We start from the raw sequence: 5,000 nt of genomic DNA on the forward strand, positions 1-5,000 counted from the left end.
CTTTAGCACGAAGCTTTTCTAGTAATCCGTTGTGCCATACTTTATCAAAAGCTCCTGCTATGTCCAAAGCAACCACTATAGTGTCCTTGCCGTCGTCGAGGGCGTCCTGCCAATGCCTGGTGAGAAGCATCATTAGGTCGGAGGTTGACCTTCCAGGTCTGAACCCAAACTGTTGGTCTGAGAGGAGGGCATTGTCCTTGAGATGGCTACACACCACCTCTGCCACGACCCTCTCAAACACTTTACCCACCACTGACAACAGGGATATGGGTCTGTAGTTTTTGGGTCCGTCCTGGAGCTTTTTGTGTGCAGGAACTACTCGAGCCTCCTTCCACACTGAAGGCCAGACGTTTTCCCGTACACAAGTTGTGAACTTGGGTGAGAGGGGCAGCCAGTTCCTGGGAGCATCGCTTCAGCAGGTGCGGGCTGATGTCATCAGGGCCGGTGGCTTTCTGTGTGTCCAGCCCCGCAATAATCGCTTCACCTGCTGATGCGTCACCTCCACCATGGTGACAGTCTTCTCACATTGCTGGACCAGCTGAGGCGGTGGCTGCTGTGGATTCCCGACCTTCATTTTTCCAGCAAACAAGGAAGCCAGCAACTGTGCCCTCTCCTTACTGCTGGTGGCGACAGTACCGTCCTGCTTGCTGAGGGAGGGATGGATTCTTGGTGGCCAGTTCCTTGTTTGTCCTTAACAAGAGACCACCAAGTTTTGTTTCCTACGCCAGTGCCACACAGTTTCCGGCGCAGGCTTTCCTCCCACTTTTTTAAGGCCCACTTGCTGGTTACCACCATCCTCCTGCATGCAGCCCTGTGCAGGTCCTTGTTGCGCCGAGTCGGGTTCCTCTTGTAGCGGAGCCAGGCAGCATACTTTGCCTCGGCAGCAACACGGCAACGGTAGCCAAACCATGGCTGATCCGTCGATCTGGTGGTGTATTCCCTGTGTGGGACGTGGCGTCTCTGGAGGGCGAGAAGGTGAGAGGTGAGTGCAAGTGCTTCACTCTCTGCTCCTCCCTGTAGCAGAGTGGCCCATGGGGTGTGGGTCAGGTCGCGGCGCAGGGAAGCCCAGTCTGCTTTGTTCCACAGCCAGATGGTGCGGGTGGTGGCCTCGTCCTGAGCCACGCCCACTTCCAGCTGTGTCAGTACAGCGTGATGGTCAGAGCTGCCCACGAGCCCCAGCTGATGACACTGAAGCTTGTCTTCCTGGTAGTCTGAGATGACAGGGTCTAATGTCCCTCCTCGTTCATGTGTGGGGAAGGTGACATGATCTGTCAGACCCTGCACCTCAGGAGATTCTCGTAGGCGTCTCTTTCCAGGTGGTGATTGAGATCCCCCACAATCAGCACGTGGCTGCAGCTGTGTGCCATCATCAGGTTGTCTAAGGTCTCAGTCAGGTACAAGAGTGAGTCAGGCCCTTGTCGCGGGGGGCGATACAGGGCACACAGCAGGAGGGCTGAGCGGTCTGCCAGCATTACTCGGAAGTACATCATCTCCATCATTGGAGGCGTGTCTATGTCGAGTAGCTGGGCCTGCATTCCTTCCTTGAAGCAGACAGCCACTCCACCTCCTGTTCGCTCCTGTCGGTCCCTCCTCACCCAGTGGGTGAAGCCCTGCATCCTGCCATACGTGGGCTCCACCTCACTGTTCAGCCATGTCTCGGTCACCACAACAACGTCTGCATTGTGTCGTTGCACACAGTTGTGGTATAAGTCTGCAAGGTTAGTCCGGAGACCACGGACGTTGCTAGAGACGACCTTTAGTTGGCGGCGGGGCAAGCTGGCTGTACCATGGTGAGGGATGGTAGTGAGCGAGGCCTGCTAGTCCGAGGTGGTGGTTAGGGTCCGCGGCCGACTGCTGGTACTGGTGAAGAGGAGTGGTCCACTGCCGCCCCTGGTTCTGATTCCAGATACCAGGCTGAGGAAGGAGTGGGCGAGGTTGTGGCAAGGACTGAAATGAAGTGAGGGGGTGGGCGGGCTGAGGCGCTGCAGGTGGGAAGGGTGTGGCTGTGTATCTTTCCACCGTAAGAAGCCGCTGTAGGAGACGCTCCTGACGTAAATCGTCAGTTCTGGCGTGGCAAGTAGCAGAAGTGTGTCCTTTCCGTGAGCAGTACTCACACACTTTTGCCTTGGCTCGCTTTTGTGTCTGCTTGGTGGCCTGGTGAGTCCTCAGTCCTTCGCTGGACACCCTCCTCGCGTCCTGCTGCACTTCCCTCTTAGATTTCTTTTTTCTCCAATCTCCTGAAGTGGTCTGAGGAGAGGTTCGTGGGCGAACAGAGGCACCGCGATCTACTCCGTTCGCTGTGTTTATGGAGGAAGAGTCCCTGCTGCTCTGTGTGGCGGTAGACGTGGTAGTGAGTACCGAGCAGTCACTCTGTGTGGCAGAAGGAGTGACAGTGGACGCTGGGGAGGTGTCACAGTCGCTCTGTGTGGCGGTGGAAGCAGTGGAGGTAGGCGGAGCGGTCGTTGTTTCCCGGGCAGGCGAAGGGAAGGTGGAAGTGGAGAAAACAGCTGCGTACCGGATCTGTTGCGGTTTATCCGAGCTCCACCACGTCCTCCACCTCTCAGAGTCCTGACAAACCACCTCCCAGTGTTCGTCAATTGACTCTGCGTGGGCGCTGACTGCCTGAGAGCGTGTGGCTACTTGCGTCTGGCGCTGTTTTGACGCTATCAGCCTGTCTGCTACTCTGAGAGCCGCAGCAAACACGTCTCTGTGCTGTATGATCAAGTCTCGGTCGTCCTGGAGGGACTTAATCACACAGTTTTGTTGAGAGGCTTCCTCAGTGAGCTTCTCAACTAGTGAAACTAGCTCTCCTCTCTCAAGCCCTCCCACTGACTCTCCCACTATCGTCCGGTAGTGGCGTGGGGTGTGTCAGTCTCCTCGCTGATGTAGATGACGGGGTCCGGGATGTTTGCTTGGAGTCGTAGCTGTTCCGTGTAGCTACACTTGAAGACTGGCGTATCCCCAAGGCAGCTGTTGTGACAAAGGTTACGGCAGGTTTCCTCGTCACAGCTCACGTGTTGAGTCTTAAGTGTTGCTTTGCCACAAACGCAACACCAATTCTGTGGCTGGTAGCCAGGCAAGTCTCGCCTGGCTATGGGGCGATGGGCGGGGCTAGACATTGAGGGAGAGGATAAGTGATTCCTGGGGAATTGTGGAGCCAGGTGTGGGAGCGACAACGAGTGTTGGCTCTAAACGACACGTACGACACTAACACACTCGTGAACACAGACACTAAACACTGGCACAGAACACAAAGCACTTCCCCACAGGCGCACAAAAAACACACGACACTAACTACCTCTCCCACAAGTCAAGCCAAACCAGCCACGGAGAGAGAGATACAGGTTGTTTAAAAACTACCTTGGAGAGATTTGGCAACTGTGTGCTGCCTTAGGCCTCGCGTCAGGTCAGGCCCGGGTCTCGGTCACTGCACGGGTACAAGCACTCTTTTCAAGTGATTTTTAACACTATTGCAAGGCTTAGCACACCTTACACTTTTACATGGACACCAGGACACTTAGCACTTCAAGCACTGAAATTTTCACAACACTGCACTTTGTTAAACCACTGTAACACCACGAAAAACACGGAGCTACCACGTGCGTGACCTCTCTCTCTCTCTCTCTCTCTCTCTCTCTCTCTCTCTCTCTCTCTCTCTCTCTCTCTCTCTCTCTCTCTCTCTCTCTCTCTCTCTCTCTCTCTCTCTCTCTCTCTCTCTCTCTCTCTCTCTCTCTCTCTCTCTCTCTCTCTCTCTCTCTCTCTCTTTATATCTACTTCTATTGTGTTCTTCGGCGTGTGTTCCATTTATTTCTTGTTTTTGCTGGTAACTTTTCCTTTTGTCTCTGTGTCTGCATCGTCTTTTTTACCTCTGTCTATGTTCCATTTGTATTCTTTTCTGTTTCCGTTTCTTTCCACTATTTTGTCATTAATTCCTTACTCTTGCTCTACCTTCCTCTCTCCGCGCACTGTCTCTTTATCGCTCCATTTCTATCTCCCAAAGTTTCCTCTACTGTTCCCTCACTGCCTGCTACTTAACTGTTTCTCGTTCCTGTGCACACCTTTTCCTCGCCTGTGTGTCTGTATGCTGCCTCTGTGCCTCCTCGTGCCCCGCCTCGCCTTGTCTCGTCTTGCCTCTTTAGTCTACTTTCGCCTGGAGGGCCACTCAGCGTCTAGAAATTGGAAGGGAACGGCCAACTATCTTTTCTTTTTCTTCTTTTGTTGGTACTTTTTTTGTCTCTCTCTCTCTCTCTCTCTCTCTCTCTCTCTCTCTCTCTCTCTCTCTCTCTCTCTCTCTCTCTCTCTCTCTCTCTCTCTCTCTCTCTCTCTCTCTCTCTCTCTCTCTCTCTCTCTCTCTCTCTCTCTCTCTCTCTCTCTCTCTCTCTCTCTCTCTCTCTCTCTCTCTCTCTCTCTCTCTCTCTCTCTCTCTCTCTCTCTCTCTCTCTCTCTCTTCCCTTTCTGGAGTTTTTTCTTTTTTCCTTGGGTACGTCTGTTTATATTTCTTTTTATTATTTCTCGCTCTTTTTTCCCCTACAACAACAACAACAACAACAACAACAACAACAACAACAACAACAACAACAACGACAACGACATCAATAACCAAGACAGCTACAGTCATTTACTAATATGCTGTCATCTTCAAAGGAACTGTCTGTCTGTGCATGAGCAATTAATATATGGACGCTGAGGGCCGTGGTTTTTCTGTGTGTGTGTGTGTGAGAGAGAGAGAGAGAGAGAGAGAGAGAGAGAGAGAGAGAGAGAGAGAGAGAGAGAGAGAGAGAGAGAGAGAGAGAGAGAGAGAGAGAGAGAGAGAGAGAGAGAGAGAGAGAGAGAGAGAGAGAGAGAGAGAGAGAGAGAGAGAGAGAGAGAGAGAGAGAGAGACTTTAATGTGGGGAGAGGAAGGAGTGAGGAAATCAGGAGACAAGAAAGTTAGGAGTAATGAAGAAGGAGGAGAAAACTTGTGACGAAGGGAAGGAAGGGAGGATGAAGGGAGGAAGGGA

This window comes from Portunus trituberculatus, chromosome 25, assembly GCF_017591435.1.
Source record: "Portunus trituberculatus isolate SZX2019 chromosome 25, ASM1759143v1, whole genome shotgun sequence".
NCBI classification, from domain to species: domain Eukaryota; kingdom Metazoa; phylum Arthropoda; class Malacostraca; order Decapoda; family Portunidae; genus Portunus; species Portunus trituberculatus.